Here is a 12,671-nt window from a genome sequence, read left to right as displayed (position 1 = left end):
TTTCCTTACGTCATATGACTCATATCTAACAAATTTCACTAATCTCAGCACGCAAATATAGTAAATGAAACAAAAAAACCTAAGCAATTTTCTAATACTTCGATATTCAGAAAGCTGTTCTAGTTAAATTAAATGATCTGCTTATTCAATTTATCAAAGCATATACATGTAAATGTATTTAACCCAAGCTTATCAAACCAACTCACTAGTCACTCTCGCAGCGGCGGAGCCAGGATTTTAATCCTGGGGGGTCCAAAATACTGTTAATTTTTTTTGAGTTGTTCAGTGCCTACAACACAAAAACAACTCGAACATGCGAGTAATAGAGAGATGTGCTTCAAAGATGAATACTGTGATAAATAATTAGAGAATGATTAGAAACTAGAGATACAATATCAATTTCGACATCGAATTAAAGAATATATTTTTTATAATAAAGAGTATAGTATTATATTTGATTTTTGCTAATATTATATACTTATTTATAAGCTTAAAGAATTAATTTCTATTTTAGATTTTTAATAATAAAGATCGTAGTATTAAAATTGATTTTTAATACTATTATATGGCATATTTACAAATTTACTAGAAAAAACTAAACAGAGGGGATATAAAAAAAAATATTGGAACATAAATGAGTTCCGGAGAACATAGGAGACATACAGTACTGGTAGAAAATTACTAAAAAAAATAAACAAAAGAAATAGTATAAAAAAAGTATTGGAAAATGACTGAATCTAATAAGATACAGAAAAAGAAAAATGTTACTACAAAATAGTGGCAGAGAAGGGAGTCGAACTTGGCACAAAGGGATACAGAGCCTGCTATTTGACCAACTGAGCTAACAGTTCATATATTCAACTCTGCGTACGTATATAATACTCCCTTCGTCCGCCGTTAGGAGTCTCATTCCTTGGTGGCATGGGTTTTAAGAAATGTTAAGAAAAGTGGGTGGAAAAAAGTTAGTGGAATAGGGATCCCACTTATATATATTTTTTTAAAGAGTGAATTACATATTTAGGTCCTATACTTATCACGACGCACGTTTGCCATCCCTATACCTACAAAATATCATTTGCGGTCCCCATACTTGTACTTATGCACGCTTTAAGGTTCTTTTCACTTTTTAGCATTTTTTTCGGACAAAAATACCCCCAAAGGATAGAGGGCAAATTTGCACACTATTTTCTCTATTTCCTTCTTCTTCTTCTTCCTTTTACCTCTCTCGTCCTTCTCCAGTAGCACCGCCTTTCCCTTTTTTTGCTTTAGCACCTCCGACAGTGAATGTTAATTATGCGAACAATGAATAAAACCTACCATTCCACAATATACAAAAAAATAAAAGATTAGTTTGGATTTATAATCAAAGAGCTATGATTGATTTGAAGGGCGTTGAATAAGAATGGTATTTTTGTTGGGATATTGATATCTAATGCTGATCTGTAGTGGAGTATTGTTTTGCAACCACAAACTGCACAATGGCAATCAAATTTCTATGGATTATAGAACATGTCCACAACTCAAATGTTCTACATTGTTTACCGGAAAGAGGTAAAAGGAAGAATGAAGGGGGGAAGAGAGAATATTATGTACAAATTTGCCCTCTATCCTTTGGGAGTGTTTTTGTCCGAAAAAATGCTAAAAAATGAAAAGAACCTTAGAGTGTCCACAGTGGGAGGGCCGCGGCCCTTGGCCCGGGCTTGGGCAGCCCGCGGCCCCCCACTACTGAGCCAAGAGGAGGACGCAGCCCTGGGTGGTGGACGAGGGAGAGCCGAGCTCTCGGCCAGGCCGAGGCTCTTGGGCACGCGGCCCTCCACCGATTTAATATATTTTTTTTTTTCAAAATTTTTTATATATTCATCCTTTCTCCTCCATTTTTTTACCCCAAACCAAACTCTACTCTTTCCACTTGATTTCAATTTAGTTTCAAAACATGGATTCCGACGATGAAAATTTTCAGCGCTTGGTCGATGAGGAGTTCGAAGAACTCGTTGCAGCGGTGCAAGATGAAGCCGACGAGGAGGAGACGGCTTTGGCGGCGGCCGCGGCCATCCCTCGGTCGAGATACCGTCGTCGGTATATCAACCGTGACCATGTCGGAGCCGACCAACGGTTGATGGAAGACTACTTCGGCGATAACCCCCGTTATACAACGGAGATTTTTCGTCGGCGATTCAGAATGTCGCAACGACTCTTCATCCACATTGCAGATTGTTTGTCTCAGCGATACAGGTGCTTCACCTTGCGGAGTGATGCCACCGGTCGACCCGGATTGTCGACATATCAGAAGTGCACGACCGCAATTAGGCAGCTTGCCTATGCCGGGCCTGCTGACATGTTCGACGAATATCTACAGATGGGCGAAACGACTGCCCTTAAGACGCTGAGACAGTTTTGCAAGGGTATCAAAGAACTCTTCAAAAGGGAATACCTACGGAAACCGACGGCCGAGGAATGCCAGCGACTGATAAATATGCACGGGACTGTGCATCATTTTCCGGGCATGATGGGCAGCATCGATTGCATGCACTGGGAGTGGAGGAACTGCCCGGTGGCTTGGAAGGGGCAATTCACTTCTGGTTTCAAAGGGCGACATCCCACGATGATCCTTGAAGCCGTTGCTGACTACCGTTTGCGAATCTGGCATGCGTATTTTGGTGTCACTGGGTCGAACAACGACATCAATGTTCTACAATCATCGCATCTCTTCAATGATGAGTCCCGGGGTGAGGGTCCGCAAATCAGCTTTGTGGCCAATGGCACGCAGTACAACAGAGCATACTATTTGGCCGATGGAATATACCCTCGTTGGCCCGTGTTTGTCAAGACGATCCGACAACCAGTTGGGCCGAAGCAGACCTATTTTGCAAAAAAACAAGAGTGTGCTAGGAAGGATGTTGAGCGGGCTTTTGGAGTCCTCCAATCGCGATGGGCCATTTTACGGTGTCCGGTTTGACAATGGCACGAAAATGATGTCGCAGACATCATGACTGCGTGTATCATATTGCACAATATGATAATAGAGGATGAAGGCTTTGCTGCAGAGCGCTGGGCACCGGAAGATGGTGCTAGCACAAGTCACGGTATTGCAACCCCTCCTCTGCAGATGGGTGTACCACGCAGTAATGAATACTTGATTCAGCGCTTCACCAATATGCGGAGTGAAATATCACATTCAACATTGCAGGCTGATTTGGTTGAAGAGGTCTGGAACCATAGAGGAGGGGGCGCAGCGTGATAGGGGTTCTCTTTGTTGTTTGCGTTGTATCGAAAATTTTCGTTGTGTAATTTTCCCTTTTATAATAATACAGCGAAAATTTTATTATAATTTTGTTTATTTTAATTATTTCTATGTATTTTAAATATTATGTGCAAATAATTTTTATTCTAGCTAAATTAAAAGATATCAAAAAATATAAGAAAATAATTTTAATTGGTGGCCTGGAGGGCCACCATTGTGGTGGCCAAGTTTTGAGGGCGAGGGCAAGGGCCAAGTTTGTTGGGCATGCCCAAGAAATGGTGGCTTGGGCATGCCCAAGAGGACCACCATTGTGGACACCCTTAAAACGTGCATAAGTACAAGTATAGGGACCGCAAATGATATTTTGCAAGTATAGGGACCGCAAATGTGCGTCGTGATAAGTATAAGACCTAAATATGTAATTCACTCTTTTTTAAATGAAATGTGAGTGGAATGAGTTAGGTGAAGGTGAGACCCGATTACCATTTATGGTAAAAATGAACCGGGACTCCTATTCGCGGACGGACTAAAATGGAAAAACGAGACTCTTATTCGCGGACGGAGGGAGTATATAGGTAAAACTGAAATGGATGAGGGGCCCAAGGCCCCCTTGCCCCACCATAGCTACGCCGCTATCGGGTTAAATCAAGTTTCTTTTGACACCTTTATAGTACATTTTCTACTTCTTCACTTCAATAGAATATCTTCTTGTATTTCTCAATGGCGATATCTGTATACAAAATGATGACGTCTTTTGGTGCGATTTTTATAAAAAGTTGTCGCACCGATGGAGATAGTATGAAGTACTACTGCATTTCTTTTATTCCAATTTCATTTTAAACATACACTAGAGCAAAGTGCATTCAAGTTAGTTACCACTGTGTCACCATTTTGTGTTGAAATTGGAAGCTAGGAAGAAAATCCTATGTTTGCAGAGCTTTCAATTTTTGCTCACATTATATGCAGTTGGACTACTATATTTCCTCACAACTAGTAATTCATTGTGGTTGCTACTTGCTAATAATAGACGTAAAAATTGAGCAAGTTTCTTGGAAATTGAATAAACAAATACTAATAGTAGTATATGATCAAACTGCACATGTTTTATCTTACCAATTACCAAAAATCAGTATTCGAATTTTGTGCTGCATATTCCCACCACCTTATTTTGAGTGGTTTTAATTCAACAATGTATGTAAAATAATTTGATCTGGCCTCCAAAAGTTGTACATGGTGCAAGAATCAAGATACCCCTTCAGGAATTTTTAAAAAAACTGCGTTTTTCGTCTGGACAAACTTGGAAGCATGTGTAGACTGCTTATGCAACTACGTGCATAACAACAAATGGTCCATTTTCATGGCTTTTTAGGCTTGTCTGAGGTGAAAAACTTTGCTTTTTGGTAGTGAAACCGGTCTTCTTTCCTTAAAATCATCAGCAAAATCTCAAAGCTCGTTACACTGTTTTCCACGGGGAGCTTCATTATCAGCACTTCTACTTGTGCTTCAATACTACTACTAATCATAAATGACCATAGGAAAATGAGAAAAAAAATTATTGTCATTTGAAATCTTATAGTATGTGTGGATCTTATAAGGCAATATGTGTGTTGATAATGCAGGGGAAATTGTTGTATAAGTCTGTTTTTGTATACATATCCGGGTCGAAATATATGCGAGGCAAGCTTACAAAGATGTGACCAAGGTTAGATAAGTTGATTTTGTTGGAGGCTAAAACTGACCTCTGAGGAGCTGGCTGCAGCGTTCTAAGGTTACTAGATTGATGTGGTCTCATGTTTATTAGTAGGTCATCATGTCCAGTTTCTTCTATGTTGGTTTAGGTGTATATATATAGGGTGTTAGATTTATGTATCAACCTTTTTTATGCAGATGAAGAGGTTGTTTAGAAGGTTTTAGACTTGATCTTGTGTTGCACACCAACAATCGGATAAATCAACCACAAATATATTACTGAAATACCTATTTATTTTGAAAAAATGAACTACTACCATAATTTAAGTACTACTAGCATTATGTATTGTTGAGTGTGTTGATTTTAACAAGTATCTGTATTTTCGATAAACCTTCATAATTTTTTCATTAGACTTGTTTGATCTTAATTAAAGAAAGTTCCAACCAAGTTGAATCACCGCAGAATTTGGGATTTTGTTGTAAGTTTTATATCTCACATATGTGACATTTGATAGAATCCTAAATAGAATTGGATTTTTAATATAATACATTAATTGGTATTAGACACATTTTTCCCTAATTAATTAACTGTCAATTGTATATATTGATTTATGTAAGACGTTTCCTAATTTGTCATTAAGTTTGACTAAATATATGTTCCTCTACTAATAAGGAAAATGAAGAATATATTAACATAATTATAAGTATATGTATGCGTTTGATTATAATCATTAAGAGAAAGGAATAGTATTTTATTCCTCTAATTATTAAGGGAAGAAAAGGACGCATATATATAATTATGGTTTGATATATTATTGGCTAACAAAATCAAATCAAATTATTATGTTCAATTATTTAATATGATTTTGTTATTACTTGGTCAAAAAGAAACGTCCTAATTAAATAGTCACTTTGATGGAAAGGGCGTTAAGGTTCTAGAATTAGGGTTTGTCCTCTCTCTGCCTATAAATACAAGTGTGGTGATCCCATCAAATCACACACATTACAGAGAACACATAAACGAGGGAAAGAGAGAGAAACAAATCCTTGGAGTTTGCAGCTGCGCTACTACGCCAAAGAAAGTCCGAGGAAGTTCTATCTGTGTCCGAGGAAGTTCTATCTTTCTTCCCCAATCGCTTCCGCTATGGATCATAAAGGTAAGTTTTCAATCCATTATGTTTATGGTTAATGCGTGAAATACATGTTGTTCGAAGATCTTGCTTTATTTATATTCAATTATGTATTCTTGAATATATGATGATAAAATAATGTCCATCATGTGGTATCAGAGCATGGTTGAGAACTCATGTATTTTCGTATCATTGAAACCATAATTTTCAAATTTTAATTTGATATTACGTGATTCTGCAATGCCTTTGAGATAAAGTTTTAATCTATTCTTATATACGTGAAAATATATATATGTAAACAGAGTGTATACGTACAGTTGAAAATTGTTATAAAATTAATTGATTTTCTTCCTATCTCAAATTCGAAAGAATTTGTCATGTAACCCATAATTGTGTGTTCTTTTTTTTAATTCATGTGGAATGATTAGTGAATTGAATTAATTCGAAGTTTGGTTTAGATGAATTAATTGTTTATGTGCTCTTATTTACCATGATTAAGATTTCAATTGTGTGCAATTCTTTTTATGCATATATAACATTACGCAGATCGTTTATTTTAACTGCGATGTATTGAGATTTGATTTTGGGTATGTTATATTTCCATAAACTGAAATCTTGTTTCCATAGTTTTGATTATGAATATTTTTAATTCATGAATTGTCAATTTATATTTGTACGCTCTCTGCCGAGAATTAATGATTTCCATGTTTGATATATTGTTTCCAAATTGATTCTATTTATATATATGGAATTGATTTGGGTATTTTGATTATGTATATACTTTATGTAAATTGAGTTTGAATATATGCATTGATGAATTGAGATTTCAATTAAATGTATTATGATTATGAATCTACCGAGACGGTGGAATGAATGATTACATAATTCAATTCTCGTTTTAACATGTATTTTGATTATATTATGTTTATTTTGCAATCACCAAAGTGAGGCAAAATAAGGAGAGTCTATAATCAAACTCATATTAAAATTTGTTTAAGCAATTAATCTCTATATGTTCTTGATTATATTATGTTTATTTTACAATTATCAAAGTGAGGTAAAATAATAGTTTATAATCAAATTAAGTGAAAATCTGCTTAAGCAATTAATCGATATACATTCTTGATTATATTATGTTTATTTTGCAATCACCAAAGTAAGGTAAAATGAGAAGAGTTTATAATCAAGTTAATATGAAAAATTGCAATTAATCATCATGCTTGTTGTGGCTATTCATTATCTAAATAGTTTGTTTGTTATAAGGTCTAGATTCCCAAAGGAAATAGTCTTTGCGACATAATAAACACTAATGGAGTCAATAATTTAAATTGGTATCGATTACCCAAAGGTAACACCAATTTATTATTACTCAATTATTGAACTGAGATATGGATATTAAAAGCATGATTTTTATTATTGTATGAAGACTACCCAAAGGAGTTTTCATAATTGCCTCATGATATGAGTTTTCAAATTAATGTTCGTGTTATTATTCAAAGCTTTTATATGTGAGCATTCATTTCTTAATTGCTCCTATAATGTAAAAAACATATATTTTTTGCTACTAGTATGTTTACCTCAAACGTTCCCCAACTTAATGGAACTAACTTCTTTGAATGGAAAGAGAAACTTAAGTTCACTCATAGAATAATGGACTTGGAACCTAACACTGTTGAATGATAATCCAATTATCTTTGATAAAAGTAGTTGGTTGATTGCCCATAATGCTTGGGAAAAATCTAACAGGACTAAGTTTACATTTCATTAGAATGTTCGTTGCAGATAAAGTCTCTCAACGACTGACATTGCAAAAGAATGTTTGCAGAATGTTGAGGATCGCTTCACAACTGCATATAAAGTCTATTGCAGGAAAACTTATGAAGGATCTCATGAGCATGCAATATAATGGTTCTCGGACTATGTACAATGATGTGATAAACATAAATAACATCTCTTCTAAGCTAAAATTAGGATTATAGGTGGATGAGGATTTCCTTGTCCAATTCATTCTAACTTCCTTACTTCCTCAATATGGACCATTCCAAATTGATTCATTATAAAAGATTAGTGGACTCTTAAAGAATTGGGTAATGTATTGGTCTAGGAGGAGCGTAAGATGAATAAGTATGGAATGGGTGCATCTCATGCTCACATTGCAATCGAAGGAGCATCCAAAGGATAATATTCATTCGAATTTATCATTCTTATGGCATAAAAGAACTGGATCATGTTTCTAGTGAAAGAATTAAGAGGCTTATAAAGGATAATATTCATTCGAATTTAGACTTTACAAGCATTACTGTTTGTGTGGATGTATTAAATGTAAACAAACCAAACACTACTAAAAATGCCACAAGAAGCAATGAGCTCCTTAAAATTATACATACAGATATTTGCGGACCTTTTGATGTCTCGACTTTTGGTGGAGAAAATTGTTTTTTCACCTTTATTGACGATTTTTTCGCGTTATGGATTTATATATTGCAAGAAAAATCTCAGGCACAGTTGAACATTTTATGACTGAGGTTGAAAGGCAATTAAATAAAAAGGTGAAAATTATTCGATCTGATAGATGTGGAGAATTTTATGGTCGTACCACTAAAATAAGTCAATTACATGGACCTTTTACCAAATATTTAGAAAAGCATGGCATTTATGCTATGCCAAGTCCGTCTCAGCAGAATGATGTTGCTGAGAGACGAAACCGAACTCTCATGGAAATGGTTAGAAGTATGATAATTCTACCTTACCCATAACGTTGTGAATTTATGCTCTTAGAACCGCTATTTATGTATTAAACCGGGTTTCTAGTAAGGCTGTACCAAAGACTCTATTATGAACTTTGGACAGGTAGAAAACCCAGTTTGCAGCACCTTCATGTTTGGGGTTGTTCAGCGGAAAAACTAGAGTATACTCTTCGCAAGAAAAGAAAAAATGGATTTTAGACAATTATTGGTTATTTTATGGGTTACCAGAAAAATCCAAAAGGGTATAGGTTTTATTGTCCTAATGATAGCATGAGAATTATGGAAACTGGAATATATGATTCTTTGAGAATGGTGAGATCAGTGGGAGTTTTAACACTCATAATGCGGTCATTAATGAAATAAGGGTATAACCTTCTTCCCTCATTTCCTCAAGAATTAAGTGTGCCAAATATTGTCAAACAGCCTAACAATATTTGAATGACCAACCACTTAATGATGATGCCAAAGTCATTGAACATGGGTGTGAAAAAAAAACATCTACAGAAGTGCCATTAACGCTTTTCTACAAAAATGAAGGTTGGGTATTTCTGATGACTGTGGCTAATATCTCCAAGAATCCGAATGTAATATAGGAATTTTTAATGATCCAGTTTCATATTCACTAGCCATTAAGTGTAATAAATCTCTAATAAATGGATTGGCGCATGATAGAAGAGTTAAAATCTATGGATTAAAGTCTGGGACCTTGTCGAATTACCCGATAAATAAAAGTGTATTGGGTGTAATTGAGTCTTCAAGACCAAATTCGACATAAATGGTTTAATCTAACGATTTAAAGCCATACTTGTTGCCAAAGGTTATACTCAGAAAAGATAGCATTAATTATAAAGAGACTTTCTCAAGTATCAAAGAAGGACTCACTTAGAATCATTTTGGCACTTGTAGCCCATTTCGACTTGGAACTACATCAAATGGATGTGAAAAACTGCTTTTCTAAATGGCGATTTGTAAGAAGAAGTCTACATGAAACAACCTGAAGACTTCATTAAGAAATGGAATGAAATTTTTAGTCTGCAAACTTAAGACATCAATTTATGGACTGAAACAAGCTTCTCGACAATGGTATTTTAAATTCCATGACACTATTACTGCTTTTGGTTTTAAAGAAAACATTGTTGATCGGTGTATATACCTCAAGGTTAGTGGGAGCAAGTACATATTTTTGGTTTTGTATGTTGATAATATATTGCTTGCTAATAGTGACATTGAATTACTACATGACACTAAAATTATCTCTCTAAAAATTTCAACATAAAAGATATGTGTGAGACATCCTATGTCATAGGATAGAAATATCTTTTGATCAATCACGTGGACTCTTGGATTGTCTAATAAAAGCTACATAGATCGAATCTTTTAGAGAGATAAGGCATGAGTGCATGTTCTCCAAGTGTTGTTCCAATTCATAAAGGTGACAAATTCAGTTTGAATCAATGTACAAAAACTGAATTAGAACGTAAGATGAAAAATATTCCTTATGCATTTATTGTGGGAAGTTTGATGTATGCTTAAGTCTGTATTAGACCAGACATCAACTTTGCAGTTGGAATGCTAGGCCGTTACCAAAGTAACCCGTGTTGAACATTGGAGAACTGCAAAGATAATAATGAGATACTTAAAGGGAACAAAAGATTTTATGCTCACATTACGGAAATCTGATCAACTAGAAATTATTGGATTTCCATTAAAGCTAAATTTATGGTTTGCTTTGAAGCATTAATGATTGCAAAATTTTATTTCAGGCCTTGGTATTGTCTCCTCAATATCCAAGCCGTTGAAATTATATTTTGGTGATAGTGCAATCGTATCTTTCTGTAAGTATGACAAGTATTCAAGGAGCTAAACAAATGGAATTAAAGTTTCTTGTCGTGAAAGATGGAGTTTGGGAACAAAGAATATCTATATAATATATAAGCACACAACTTATGGTTGTTGATCCATTGACTAAGGCGTTACCGCCTAAGATATTTATGGAATAAGTTAACATAATGGGTCTTGGGTATGGAAACGTCTAACCTTTATGTTTCCATGTTGGAGGCTAAAACTGGCCTCTGAGGAGCTGGCTGCAGCGTTCTAAGGTTACTAGATTGATGTGGTCTCATGTTTATTAGTAGGTCATCATGTCCAGTTTCTTCTATGTTGGTTTAGGTGTATATATATAGGGTGTTAGATTTATGTATCAACCTTTTTTATGCAGATGAAGAGGTTGTTCAGAAGGTTTTAGACTTAATCTTGTGTTGCACACCAGCAATCGGATAAATCAACCACAAATATATTACTGAAATACCTATTTATTTTGAAAAAATGAACTACTACTATAATTTAAGTACTACTAGCATTATGTATTGTTGAGTGTGTTGATTTTAACAAGTATCCGTATTTTCGATAAACCTTCATAATTCTTTCATTAGACTTGTTTGATCTTAATTAAAGAAAGTTCCAACCAAGTTGAATCACCGCAGAATTTGGGATTTTGTTGTAAGTTTTATGTCTCACATATGTAACATGTGATACGAATTGGATTTTTAATATAATACATTAATTGGTATTAGACACATTTTTCCCTAATTAATTAACTGTCAATTGTATATATTGATTTATGTAAGATGTTTCCTAATTAGTCATTAAATTTGACTAAATATATGTTCATCTACTAATAAGGAAAATGAAGAATATATTAACATAATTATAAGTATATGCATGCGTTTGATTATAATCATTAAGAGAAAGGAATAATATTTTATTCCTCTAATTATTAAGGGAAGAAAAGGACGCATACATATAATTATGGTTTGATATATTATTGGCTAACAAAATCAAATCAAATTATTATGTTCAATTATTTAATATGATTTTGGTATTACTTGGTAAAAAAGAAACGTCCTAATTAAATAGCCACTTTGATGGAAAGGGCTTTAAGGTTCTAAAATTAGGGTTTGTCCTCTCTCTGCCTATAAATACAAGTGTGGTGATCCCATCAAATCACACACATTACAGAGAACACATAAACGAGGGAAAGAGAGAGAAACAAATCCTTGGAGTTTGCAGCTGCGCTACTACGCCAAAGAAAGTCCGAGGAAGTTCTATCCGTGTCCGAGGAAGTTCTATCTTTCTTCCCCAATCGCTTCCGCTATGGATCATAAAGGTAAGTTTTCGATCCATTATGTTTATGGTTAATGCGTGAAATACATATTGTTCGAAGATCTTGCTTTATTTATATTCAATTATGTATTCTTGAATATATGATGATAAAATAATGTCCATCATTTGTGTGACTAGGTACTTCAATTAGGGGGACTTTTTCCTAAATTAAATCAAATGTGTTTTGTAATACAGTAGTGTAGTGTGAGTTCAAAAGGAATGGCAATCATTATTCAAGTCAAAGAACATCAAGTCTAACATTTAAGGCACATCATTGTATATGCATGAAGACCAACCCTTTTCATATTCATCTCCAGCTAAAAAATCTTATTTATTGTACTTTTTCAGTCTATCATAAGTCGGGGTGGGTCGATACGATATATCGTATCGAAAACGTTGTATCGTGTATCGTATCGAAAATATTAATATGAAAGAATTTCATATCGTTATCGTATCGAAAGTTTCGATATATCGAACTTTCGATATAAAAAAATTTCATATCGTTATCGTATCGATATTTCGATATATCGTATCGAAATTCGATATATCGTTAAATATCGATATATATCGAAAATTTCGATATATATCGATATATATCAAAAATAAAATATCGATATATCGAAAATTTTCGATATATATTGTATTTTCGATATAAAATGATATATCGTGATATAAGGAAATTCATATCGTTATCGTATCGAA

This window comes from Salvia hispanica, chromosome 5 (assembly GCF_029641045.1).
Source record: "Salvia hispanica isolate PSC_SH4W2 chromosome 5, Shi_PSC_v1, whole genome shotgun sequence".
NCBI classification, from domain to species: Eukaryota; Viridiplantae; Streptophyta; class Magnoliopsida; order Lamiales; family Lamiaceae; genus Salvia; species Salvia hispanica.
Note: the sequence above shows the minus strand (reverse complement) of the source record.